Genomic DNA, 14547 nt, shown 5'->3' on the forward strand with positions numbered 1-14547 from the left:
GAAACATTATTCACCTCACCTTAACACACTGAATTTGTTGGTAGTAAAGCCCATATTCTTGAGGCTAAACATGTAACATAGTTTTGAGCTATCACAATGTAGTGGAATGAAAGGATCTCCACACGTCTGTAAGATGTGAACGCCTTGGGCAGCTGGTTTACCACTGTGTATTTAGTCATTAACTATGAATATTAATTTACTTACCCTTTCCCATCACACAATTGCTGCATCATAAGGTTGTCTAATATGAGCCATTTCATTTTTACCTGACTTTTCAACTATGACAAAATTCACATTAGAGAATGGATAAATGCTAATGATATATTAATAAAAGACACAACAGCAGAAGCACTCAACAATGATGACATTAGGCCAATCTAGGTCCATCAATTTCTCGGTGCTGTAGTTACTTGGTCATTACTTAATGATAATAACAACCATGCTCTGTTATTTATTTAATCAAAAATCAAGTTTTTTTACATTACAAATCATATTCTAGCCTTTTCAGTAACCATCATTTACGCAATTAAATTTCCTTTTAATAATACACCCTACAAGCACAAATAAGAACCATATGGAAAATGACTGTAGTTTCATTTTAGTAAAGTGGTACAAAGTACACAGTAGTTAAGTGTGCTATGAAAGCTAATATTTGATACCAGACTGATAGGTATAATTACTATTTACAGTTATCCCTTTAAAACCAAGATAGGAATATCAGCCATGCATTAAACATTAGAAATGTTATATTTTTCTTGTATTATTATATCTTACATCCATCCATTATGACAAATATATTTGTTCTTCTGAGTATTGCAGCATTCCCCTTACCATTCTTCTGCTCCTTTATAATTATTTACTCTGATAGGTTTTGTACAGAGTCTTACATGCTTATAAAACTGTTTCAGTATACCAATCCCAGATACCATACTGTATGTTAACCATCTGAATGCTTCCTGAAAGGACTAAACTCAGGACTGTAGTGTCAATCAATCAATCCTTTGTTTAAATGAGAATAGTTGTCTTTCTAATATGTAGCAAAGACAGACCAGAGATTCATGAACACAGAAAAAACAAGCAAGTGCAAGTCTACAGTGATGTTACTATGGGTAGCTCTTGGACCTACCATTTGAGCTCTGGCTAAAACCAGAAAATTCTCCTTTCTTTGTCATACTGCAACCAACCACCTCCTGTGTCTTGCTGCATTTCTGCTGATGCTCTTTTAAAGTAGATACAGTATGACTGAATTGGTGAATTCCAAAAGATGTTAAAAGGCAACCAATAATGTGTATTAGTCAATCTGAGTATAGAAACCAAAGATCTGGAAATAATTTCTGAAACTTGTATAGTGTTAATGTGCCTGTGACCATTAAACAACTAAGTCTTGATAGATGCTGTATATTTTTTCAAATTATACAAAACATATGCTGTGGAGGCCATCACTTCCTTCTTTAAAGTTGTTTATGATAAACACACATTTCTATTTCGTTCTGCAAAGCAGGTAATAGAAGAGAAATTTATGATTGTGACATATTGGCAAAAGACATCATTCTTCAATTGAGTAATGATGGTCTCTGAAAACTAGGCTTGAATCTATCTTGTTGATTTATAATGCATAACACTCAGTATGTATAGTAAAGGTGTGTTGGAATGTGTACATCCAATGCCATCTTAATCTGTCAAAGACACAATCATGTCATTGATTTCTATAGAATTATGTTTTTCCAGGTAAAGCAATATTAAATGCTTCAGAAGGTAGTCAAAGGACTGCAATGGCAACATGGGTAGTAAGTATACTTAATCCACATTAAACCTATTAAATACCTTTTTTCTTCTTGGGCTGGGAATTTGATTGAAACCAATGTCTGCTTCTGACCTGAACACTTTTTAACCATTTTTTAAAAATAAATAATTTATCTCCAACAGTTCTGTGAAAGACATGACAGAGACATCAGCCATTCCCTGTATATAACTGAAGTCCTCAGAAATTCTGAAGCCTAGAAATCTTGTATACCTTAAACATGTAACTGTACTGAGTGTCTTGATGTGTGCAACAGATGGAACCAAGTGATTTGTGTCCCACTCAAAGAAAAAGCTTCTACCATCTGCTGCCTGGCTTTAGGAGGTAGCATAGGACCTAGAGCTGCTCAGGTTGAAAAGTTTATCACTGACATTTAATTAATAGGCCACTTTCAGGTTCAATGAGGCTAGAAGAAAAAGACAACCTTCTTTATTCGTGGGGTGGAAGTCAATTAATCTCTCTGTGAAGTATGCTGCAGATGGGGTGCTGTTGATGTATGGTTTTCTATAGTGCAATATTGAAAGAAGATGCAGTGAATATAGATTAAATACCCACATTTCATGCACTGTAGTACTTAGGCTTGGAACCAAAGTGTGGATGGCAAGGTCAGTGCACAAAAATGTAAAAAATCTTATTTCAGTTTTTGTTCTTGCATCTCATGTAGTTATTTAATATATCTTTCTGATTAGAATTCCAATATACAGTGCCAATCTGTATTAAAACTCAATTTTGCTATGAAACTCCACAAGTAGTCACAGAACCCCTTTTACTGTTATAGCTTTAATATGCCTCCAGCCATTAATAAAATATTTTTTGTCATGCATATTCACTCTGTCCCTAAGGGAATATTTTGTTTTTTGAAAACAAATAAAGAAACAAGCAAACAAAAAGCACAATGAAAATGATCTGGCTCTGATTTATGCATTCTGTTATTAAGTGTAATTAAGTGAAATCCACCCCTGCTTTGTCTGAACTTGAGGGAAGTCTAAGGAAAAACAATTATTTTTATTCTTCTTGCAGTCAACCCATCGTTTAGACAATAATAAACACAATAACCACAAAATATGGAAAAAAGGTTTCCAAAGAAATGATCTGGATTACATGTTCACCAGATTCAGGCCACCAAATGTAACCACAATAATGGAACCGTGATATACCGAGATGTGTCTGAGAATTACAGTTCAAATAATATTCTTTTCAGCAAACCTTTCATATTTCAGCTTGTTTCATTAATGTTTTAATCAAATTATGTTACAACAGATTTCAGTGCAAATGTAAGATGTCTTGCAGTAGAAAACAAGCTGGACCTAAAAGGTTCAAACAGATAGTGCGCTATAACTTTGATTTATTTATTGTCAAATCTTCAACTGGGGACTGGAGACACCGTGGTAAAGCATCTTGACCAAGTTACTGCATCAATATCTGCAGTGTGGACTGCTGCTTCTTGTGAGGGCAGTGGCAAATACTCATACAATGTCGCAGAAATCACAACTTACATTTAAAATTACATTATATTTTGAAGATGTGTCAGTTTAATTATAAGAGTTTTTTTTCTGAAAACAAACACTACCACAAAGGAAGATCAAAGGTACAACACAAAATTTGTACAAATTGTCATTCCTCTCCCCTCAGAGTTTCTCTAAAACAAATATTTGTATGTTACTCTTTAAAAACCCTTTTACTGTACAGGTAAAATTCATTTCCAATGATATTATGAAATGAAATGCATGGCTCTTCAGCTCAGAAATATCTCTGACACCTAGAGGAAACCCTTGCGAACACTGGGAGAAAATACAAACTCCATGCACATAGCATTCTTGGAATTGAACCAAGGGCTCCAGTGTGGTGACGCAGCAGTGCTAACCACTGAGCCAGCATACTGCCCATTTCACATACACATTCTTGCAAATCAGAATTGAAACATGGTGGCTAGATGAGCCTGGGAGGCTTACCACCTTGAAAGGCTGTTCAGAAACTGCAAATGTCTTTTTTTCTGTTTTATACATGAGATTTTTAAATCAGTAGCACTATTTTTCAGGGTAATCTGCAGAACCATGATTGCCAATTCTGCTAGAAATTTCTAATTTGTTAAATCTTAATCTAAACAAATTAAATTTTGCAAGAAATGGAACTTCATGTCATAGTAATGCTTTAGACTTATTTTCATAAAATTTGGCAGAGATATATAGATATGGTTATATACAGTATAGCGAGTTTTTAGCAGGTATAGATGAAGGCGTGTGGCTGAGCTGATTCTCTGGCTGGATGTGATTATCATACATGGCATTTCACATTGATTTAGGAAAGCTGCTGTCATAAACTGCAGATTTCACCAAGAGGCCTGTTTAATAGCTTTGCATGAAGCAACTTTCCTCCAATGGGACCAGTAACATCAGCATTGATGAGAATGAAGCAACTGACAGATGGTGTGTTTTGGAAATTAGTTTAGATTTTCAACCACCTTTTACCTGGTGAATGTCCCTGGGAGAAGCAATGTCAGAATGTCAAACATGGGGCTGTTCTGCTGCAGAAGCTTTGCTTCAGACAGGTGTTCAGGTAGGAGTAGAGTATCATCCTTCAAGAAAAAAGAAAATCCCAGGATGGCTGAGGAAAGTACCTCATAACATTTGCATACAGACGCTGATGCATCTAGAGTCTCGACTACGGGATAATTAAAGACAGTGCAACATTACTACATGAGTGTGGTATTGACAGATGTAATGTAAAACTGGAAGTCAGATCAGTTTTATGATTGAAGTTCAAAAGGGAATTTTTAAAACCTTATTTTTATTTAAATAAATTTAGTTTTTTAGCTGCTTTACAAAAACCCAAAGTGTAATGAAAAGTCTAAGAGTCTTAAATATTTGACAGGCAAGACATAAACATAAATGTTCCTATGGCTGAAGACTTAAAATATGTAAAGTATGGATCATATTTAATTGACATCTATATGACAAAAATAGTACCTTATCATGTCTCTAGTTGACTGGGATTCCCCATGTGATTCTGCACAATTGGCAGAAATCCACCATGGTTTTGTTCTGATTAGCTACTGTTCGTTTGGCATTCCAGTAAATTGTGACTCCTGTGACATCAGTGAAGGGCATAGTGCTCCTCTGATTGGTGCTAACTCTGTTATCAGGCATTGTGGCGCTTGGAAGCTTGTCAATCACAAATGGCTCAGCAGGTGACTGTGCTGGAAAAGCATGTTAATGTGTCTCACTCTCTCCTGAGCAGGTGGGATGGTTGCCGCCAATACAGCCAAGTCTTGGCAATGATAAATTGGAAGGCCTATAACAGAGGATGATTGGCAATAACCTTATGTGCTGGTCATCTCAGAACAATTAAGATTAATCAAAACCATTTCTGGAAAGCAGTTCAGAAGTAAAGAGAATACGTAAGGAGGCAGCAGGTCAAATTCCCTTTTGAAACTACTCAATTAGGAGTGCATTACTCATATTACCTGTGTACAAGACAGACTTACTCTGAGCCATAATAATGGTTCAGTGGTATGGTTGGTAAATAAAGGGATAGGGATAATTTACTACAAAATTGTATAGACAAACTAATCTTGACATCATGCTTTGCATTCAGGAATCTGTTTTACTATAGGCCTGCAGTGCCTGTACAGTCTCTCTTGAATCTGAACTTATTTGTGTGCAAGTTTAAGCTGAATTTAGAAATAAAAGATGGATTACAAGTTTTATTTATGTGCCGTGTATGATTTCTTGTGCTTGTAATTTTATGAGGGTTGAGTGTCTTTTACTCTTTTTGTCTTCAATGCCATGTTAGGGACAGCACTAGGAATAATTGTTGAAATGCATATGCCAGTAACCAATTTGGAATTTTTATTTTCCATATTATACCCTTCCAATATGGTAGTATGGAGCAGTTGTTATTCATATTGGCTTACTGATACAAGCCCCATGAAACACTTGTGAAGAACAAGCATTCTCTTCTCCAATACTGTACACCTGCCTTCTTGTCCAGTTGAAAAGTTGAGAACTCCAGAATTCCTTAGAGTATGGTTACCACCGACTGAAAGAGTGTCATATCTTTCACAGATGTCACTGCAAGCTTGCAGATGCTTGGCAGATCACAAAAGTTATTGTCGGAGACCATTTATTTGCTGCAGAATGGAGAATTCCAGTCACAGTCAGCTAATGTTCTAGCCTAAGTTCATAAAAGGTGTCTGGACTACAGGAATACTAGAGCTTGATCTCTAGACGATGTCCATTAGTTACTTAGCCACACTAGAGCTTTGGTAGTTATTTAACCTTTGTAGTTGTATATTATAAATCATATTAACTAATGTTTTTGTACTCATTGCTGTGGTACTTCATAAATTGTCTATTTCAACCTTTGTCATAGCTGGTATTTAAACATATGACAATTTAACAGAAAAGTAAAATTGTGTTGCTTTACTCAGAACTTATGAATACATTTCAAGATCTAAAATACAGAACCTGGAAAAAATATGGTTTAGTAGATTTGAAGCAAGCAGTAGTAAATTATACCTATATTTATATTAGAAAATACACTATCCTATAGCCAAAAATACATTATCTTACAGCCATAGTTCATTATGTAGTATGGTATATTGAAATATGATACTTGGAAACTTCAAATAATATTCATGTATGCAATTCTAAGGATATGGAGATCTTTAGAATTACCAAAACTGGTATAATAATTGCCCATTACAATCAGACTGAACAATTCAGCTCTCATTAATCCCTCCATGGTAACATGCAGAGCTCACTGTCTTGAAGTGTAAAGCTCAATAATGGCATATTGTATGAGGTCTGCAGTTTTCTTTATGTAGCTTGGCCTGAAGTCAAGCTCACAACTGCATTACTTCAAAAATCAATGCCACTGCCTTGATGAGTAATCATGATTAATTGTTAACCCTACTATACTTTCCCGTTACCTCTTAAAAGCTTGGTCAGCAGGCAATTGGCACCTAAGTGTGTGAATATTATTGCAAACTAAATATCTAGGGAAAAATGCAGGAGAAATGAGTGGAGAAAGCTCTCTTCCAGGTCCTGAGACAACGCAATGCAACTTTAACCTTTAAAAACTTTCTAGTGCCAGGAACACTTATGATGTTGAGATTAATACATGGGCAGTGGTTCCCAATTCTGGTCCCAGGGGATCCCAGTGCCTTCTGTTTTATTTTTCCAGTTGAGCTCTTAATTGTTGGATAATTGATGTGAATCATCTGTCTGATGCACATTTTTAATTTCACTTTTACTTCTTAAAAAGTTAAGATGGGAGTTGTGGGATTTGTAATTAGTATCAACACTTTTAATTCCCGTCTTTTGATGCTTCTCTTTTGTTCTCTGAAGTAAAATCACCTTTTGGGACGAAAAAGATTATTTCCAGTCAATGCAATTACACTATTATTATATACTACTAATTATTATATACTGTACTACTGCAAAACATCTTTCTCTTACTATCTAATACAATGTCAGTTTTGCTTCTGTATGGCCTGATGGTTTAGATGTACAGTAGATGATTTTAACCTCAGCAAGCAGGTCAATTTGGACAATGAAGTCCCTTAACTAGCAAAGCTTTGCATCAGAAAGCCAAGATAGTTCCCCTGGTGAGTCATTGAAAGAAATCGCATCTTCTGTCTAATTGTGACATTAACTAAAACGAGCAGGCTCTTGACTTTCTTACTCTTTTTTGGATGTGTGCTGTATGTGGGAGGGATGGTAGGTCTCTGTCACCGGCCAAGTGACCAGGTTTGGCTCAAAAGAAAAACTCCCACAAAGCAGTCTTCAAATGCAAACAAAACTGGATTTATTGCCATCAGAATATGGTTAACAAGAACTTCACAGGAGTACTCTCCACACCTTTCCTCCAAGGCACCCTCCTCCATACTGAGCTCTCCCAGTCCCTTTTATAGCCCCTCCTCTTAAAGGGACTCGCTCACATTTTCTTAACAGAGATGGGCAGTTTGCTCAAAATAAAGCATTCAACCATCCAAAAAAAATCCTTATAAATTTTAACAGAGTCATGCAACCGTGATATATTCATTTAAACAAAACACCTAACCTTACATCGGTTATTTATAGATGGCTCACCAGTAAACTTCCCCTTTAAGATCATTTGTGTGATACTACAAACAGGAAAGGTGACTGGTGGCCATCTTGATCAACACAATACAATACTCCAAATGGGGAAAACACTGCAGTGCTCTTAGGGAAACAACAAAAAGGGTAAGTATCATTCACACTTCATTAGTATCACATACACCCTCTCAAACATACCAGAAGGGTAGAGGGAAGTATTGGAGTATTTCACATTCAGAAAGAAAAAATAACAAGCACTCTGTCACAGTCTTCCATTTCCATTGCTGACAAATTTTCTTCTTGAGGATTTGCATCACATGATGTAGGACGATCCCCTAATGGAAATATAACTGAGCTGAAAAAGAAAATGAAGGCTTGGCATTGGCATTACGCTTTAGCTTGGAGCCACCACGTCCCCACATATTTTGTTTTGCATATCATCTCAGAAACTGGAACACTAGGTTTCAGTTTAAATTTTGTAAGACTCCACATGTGGACAAATACCTTTTATTTAGGATGGTATTCCTAAATTCTGTGTGACTATGTTACAGTGACATAACCCTAAACTGGAGCCATCCTGTGTCACGTGACTGGTGTTTTAGCTCACCCCTGTCTGTGTATTGTGCACGTTTCATGGTTGAAGGATGCTTAGCACATTCCAGAAAGGGACAAGTGCAGTTTCAATGTGACAGATTGCAACGAGGATGCCCAGGTTTATTACAGGATAGAAACAGTCAGAGGATCCCATGAAAGTGCTAAAGCACTGGAGCAATTCTGGTTTCTCATGGCTGATAAGAGGTCATTGTGTAAAGAGCAGCCAGCACTCATTGAGGACCTTCAGCTAATGTGAAGGGAACCAGTCTGTTAATGACCCTGCCGCAGCCCAGTGACCACTAACACAACAGAAACCACAAAAGCACAACATAAAGCAAGGCTTAAGTGAAATCCCTGCTTGCAATAAAGCCAGAACATCAAGAAGTAAATCTGTCTCAATCATTATGGACTACCAGACCAATAACACAAAGCCATGAACCCTGAGAGCCTTTATAAGTCCTTTAGGAATTAAATCACCTTTTCAAACTATGTCCTAATTCATACTGTCAGTAAAGAAAAAATGTCTGTAAACTGTAACAAGTACAAATAAGAGCATGCACCTTAACCCATCTCCAACATACACTGTAGTGAAACTCCACAGTTATTCAGGAATGTATTCATGTTACCACTTTTTCTTTCATGGAAATGGAAACATTTAATCCTTCCAGTTCTTTTTCTTTATATTGTCATTGTCATTATCAAGATACTGAGAGAAAATAAAATATTCCATATAGTCAAATAATATGGCTTATTCCAAGATATTTCCATTACCACTGATAAAAAAAAATGTGATGACCAAAACTATTCCTAAAAGAAAAAAGTAAAGTAGAAATAAATGGGTTTCAATAAGCTTTATCCAGCAATAGTATTTGAAGGGATTTCTACAGAGCAGGTAATTGAATTTCTGTTTGCTACACTGTTTCCAAAATAAGGCAGACAGCAGAATTGCTGGTCAATGTTGAATATGATCACAACATTCTAGCTAGCACAAGTAATATTGTGCTCCCATTTACTTATGATCTACAACAGAATTCAAACCAATTTAAATAATGAAGGGAAAAAATAAATAATTAAGACTCACCAGATAAATGAAATGAAATAAAAAATAATTTCAATCTGGGGATTCTTTTGATGCAATTAGCTGTGTTGAGGAGCTCAGACTGTGAATGAAACTCACCAGGGCCTCAATCTGTTTCTATGTTTTGTTATTTATGTCATAAAGTCCCTCATGAACATGCGAGAACAGACATTTGGAAAGTAACAAATGCATTTTGCAGTTACAGATCAATGGAGCTCTGACGTGAGAGACAGAATACAGAGGCAACAGCATTTGGAAGGGATTAAAAGGTCTAGGACTTAGTGAAGAAAGAATTACCATAAAAATAAAAAAATATATCTTTTGGGTCTGTAAATAAATACTTAAAAAGGGCCCAGTGGAATTTGTGACTAGCTGCATTTATTGTCAACGAGGCATCCATTTTCTTGCTGTTTGAGTGCCTTCACCACAGAATGGTGTCCTATGCTCCTTGTCACACTTTGATAGATGAAACAGCTAATGTTTAGGCAGGGGTCTTTCAAGATCTCTGAGCCCTGACTGTGGATCCATTCCATTTAAGGCGAAGAATGACATAATACATCCGAAAATTAAAATCCAGTTTGATTGAATGAACTTGGCTGTCACTCCTTTTCTAGTTTGCCCTCAAGAAACGGATCTGTGATTGCATTAGAACCATTTAACGTTCTTTCATTTGCAAAAGTTTAGTTATCAGCTGTTGTAGTTTAGTGTTTAAAGTCTGGTTTCTGCGATTTACAGTACATAAAGTAATTCAACTCTGTTCCTATTCCTGCTCTCCCAATAAATGTGTACAAAATTTTCTCCCGTTCTTTTTCTTTTATACACTTATTTTAAGTATTCACAATTTAATTTGTTCAAATCTGACAGTATTGAGTTTTATGTCATTCAGTTTTTAACTAATAAATAACTATCTGAATGTTAATGAGGAAAGGTAGAACTGTTGAATGCAGGAGCTTTCATGTGAAACAAATTAATTAAGATGAATGGAGGGAAATATTGCAGAATCATGAATGCAATGTTTAATTTTATGTGCCTTTCTTTTATATGGTTTTGTTTATTTATTATTCATCTAGCCAATTCTTTGTGATTGTGTCAGTGTTTAATAAATGCACCTTTAAACTACTCTGGTATTCTTGGCCATGTGTTATCACCAAACATAGTATAAAATATCACTACTCACCCCTGTTCAAACTTATTACTCTATAACTCACCACTTAAAGTCAACTTTGTCTTGCTAAAGCATGCACTTGCTATTCTTATCTTTGTTGATGTAATATTTCATGTTACCCATATTCTGGTTCATGGTATAGTAAAGTCATCAGTTGAATTATTCTCAAGTCTCAGAGAATAACCTTTTTGCTGGAGTTTTTAAATATTGATGTTACATTACAATAATACCTTAAAATTAAAGTAACAGGTCAAATGTAAAGGAACAGATTATGTAAAAAGAGCATAGCATGTGTCAGAGAAATTAGCAGGCTTCATAGATGTGGTACAGTGCCCAGTGGAACATGAACCAAAGGGGAACACGTGGAAGTGAAATTTAGAACCAAGAACAAGAGGTCCTTCTTCACCCAAAGGGTTGTTGGAGCATGGAACGATCTACCCAGTCATGTTGTAGAAGCTGATATCTTGACATCTTAAAAGAAATGGCTAGAGGTGAACAGGCTACCTACTTGCCTCTTCTCATTTAAAATGTTCCTTTTGTTATTAGTGAAGCTATGTAAGACTCCAAAACATAATACTATATATTTAATTTTTTTTTGAAAATGCAAAGTCCCTGAGCCAATTGATAGCTTCTGATCCAGCTGTGTTGAAATGTTAAATCCTCTGAATCTGTGGAATGGGCAGTACTTTAGGATGTGCTGCATAGTTTTCTTAATACCAAAAGGAAAAATAGGGCTTGCACTGTTTCCCCATGTATAGAGGTTGGCAAGACATGAACCCTGACCAGTCATAAAGCGGTTCAAATTTCTTTTCTCTTTTCATGCAGCGCAAGGTCTAAAGTCTGGAGGGTGTTATTGGCAATGTCCCATGTTGTACTAGCAAATCTGGAGATCAGGTTATTCCTTTATTTTGCCTTAGTTGTTGTTGTCTTATAGGCCCTGAGAAGTTCAGCATCCGGTCAAGGGTCACACCAAAGTATGTTGGAGTAGAATTGTGCTGCAATTTCTGATCATTCATCTGAATGTTGAGCTGTTTTGTAATGTAATACTCCCTCATGTGCTTATGCAAATTTTACAGGCAATACTTTATTAATGAGGCTGAACAATTAAGCAAGTGAATTAGAGCTTGCTTCATTGCAGAAATACATTACCTGATGTACTAAACCTGTGAACATACATTTAAAATAAATATACAGTGAACAATAATGTAGAACTGGCTGTGAAGAAAAAGGATTATAAACTTTCTAAGGGTTCTTCAAGATTTGTCATGAACACATATTTTATGATGGTTTCCATGCTTTGGCAGAATTAAAGGTAAATGAACTGCTTTATTGTAAATAATGGAGGACAAAATAAATTAATATTCCTTTGAGATTTCCATTATTTGTTAAAACCATTGTCGAAACACTTACAGAAATTTACAGTTCCGCTTACCAAAACTCTGATATACAATGACACCAAGTGCAATGTTAGTGAAAGATAAAAAATATATTAATTTTCCAAGTTACTTTATCCTTTTTATTATTTTAATATATTGGAAGTGCATAGAGTGCATGATAGGATTACTAAAATAGGATTAATTCACAGAAACATAGTCATTCCTACAGCTGCCACATTGATACAGGTACAGTATCACATAAGAAACACATTCGTCTCTGTGCAGTGATATCAGGGTGCAAATGCAATCCTAATAGAAAACTGCTATAGCTATTAAACAATAATGATAGCGTTCAGCATTTCAGTCACTATGCATGGTACTGAGGAGCTGTAGATAGAAGGCAATTATGAAGGCTTTACATTCAGCTAAACACCTACTATTTTTGAAAGAGGAGCTGAATTAAAAGCAAATGAGATTCTGCAGAAAGCGCTTATATAGGTAATAAAATTAGTTTCTTCTTCCATGAAATAACTAGACATTCAAGTCTTTCTTTCTTTAGTGGCACTTATGCTTTACAGTCCCCAAAGGCTCACTTAGAAGAAAATTGTGGTAAGAATGTTTACATAATTAAGTTTTCTGGAATGAATTGTGTGTTAAATTCACTGAGCTGCTTAATTGCTCTATAAAATTTAATAAAATGTGAAATAAAAAATACAAAACAATGAAAGAATTCAGTTACTCATTTGGTTTGTACAAAGAAGGTTACTTGATAATATATCTTTTAACTCAGGATTTATAGATTTATATCTACCAATCATCTCTCCATTCATGCTTAAAATGTATATGTGGACAATTACTCACAGATGCACAAAAGAAAACGCAGTGTCTTTTTCAATTTATCAATACATTCTGTTAACCTTTATTCAGTTAACTTTAGTGACACAGAAAAAAGTGCCAGTGGCAACAACCAGCTTTACTGAGAGACTGCTTCATTAATGAAGCCTTCTGAGTGCAAACACACAAGCTCTGTACTCAGTGATGTGAAATAAAGAGATGCCAAAAAGACAAAATGTTTCTCGTTAGGAAAAGAATTTGACAACAGTATACACCAAAGGTCCTACAACTTGTACGCTGAAATGCATATCATGTGAAATGCTCTTAAAAGCACACACATTACACAATACTCTGTTAAACAAAGCACAATATCTAAACCCTTACCATTCAGGATGTAAACATGAAAATGAATCACATACTGTATGCAGAAATAAATGAACACAGTGAAGACTTACTGTATACATTATTATTATAGACTACTAGTTAAAATGTATGTCTTGTTGGATTTGTCATTTTTATCCTTAAAAAACAAACATACAAAAATAATTTGTATTTAAATTGTACATAAAGCAATTATGCAAGCAACCTTGGTTTCATCATACATCTGATGTTTGAATGGATTGATTATTGGAAGCACTGTATTCAATCAAAGTCAAATACCAGACCTTTCTGGTTAACACCTTTCTATAAGGCATGTTAAATTGTATTCTATTTTATAGCACTCTGTGCCTTATCGTAGCAACAAAAAGAGGAGTTAATCTACAACCTTCTTGGATACAGTGTACAGGTTTATACTGTGAGGGGGACCAAGCTAACAGTGCTGCTCCCTCTTTATCATTGTTCTTCATAGTCTCTTGCCTCTGCAGGTCATGTGAAAAGCCCAGCTGACCTCAGAACTAAAACTGAGTGCTGCCATTTGAGAAATAGAAAAAAAACACAGGGGAATCAGGCATTTCTTAAGGTTTTCCCAGCTAGTTTGACAAGACCTCCCTCTCTACAGCGTCTGCACCCGTGGCCCATGAGGGGAACTAAAGCAACGTAATGTGGTTTTCTCACTTTAAACTTAGTAGGTGGAGAAACCTGTTAAAACGTAATGACAAAAACACAAAAATACCCTGCACTAAATTTCATTTTTAGAAACATAATCATTTACCCTTCTTCTATTTTATTTACCAATAACGGAAAAAAGGTTTTAGCAAATTGAATATGGTGTATTTTCAAAATATTAATTGCTGTTGTGGCAGCAAATTATTTACTATACTGTCTAATAAAAATTAAGCTATAATATACACTTATTAGCCTGTGGGGGTATAGCTCAGTGGTAGAGCATTTGACTGCAGATCAAGAGGTCCCCGGTTCAAATCCGGGTGCCCCCTCAACAGTTCTTAGTTTTCTGCAATTTCCCTCACGGGATCAATAAAGTATCTATCTATCTATTGAATGGACATTTGAAACATTTTAATTTGTCAGAGCACATTAAAAGCTTTTCTTTACTGGTAATAGCATGTACTTATGGCTGTTACAGTAGCGTTGTAGCAGAATTTGATCTTTGTGTCAAGACAATATACTATGCCTGTACAATACTACTAGTTTAATACATGGTAATGTTGTTTTATAAA

General features: G+C 35.5%; 1 non-coding gene across 1 annotated transcript; it reads left to right on the top strand.

The window, feature by feature from the left end:
* Positions 1–14232: 14232 nt before the first annotated feature.
* Positions 14233–14304, top strand: trnac-gca (transfer RNA cysteine (anticodon GCA)). The gene has a single exon. It is a non-coding gene; the product is annotated as a tRNA-Cys (tRNA).
* The last annotated feature ends 243 nt before the right edge of the window (positions 14305–14547 follow it).

This window comes from Lepisosteus oculatus, chromosome 17 (assembly GCF_040954835.1).
Source record: "Lepisosteus oculatus isolate fLepOcu1 chromosome 17, fLepOcu1.hap2, whole genome shotgun sequence".
NCBI lineage: Eukaryota > Metazoa > Chordata > Actinopteri > Semionotiformes > Lepisosteidae > Lepisosteus > Lepisosteus oculatus.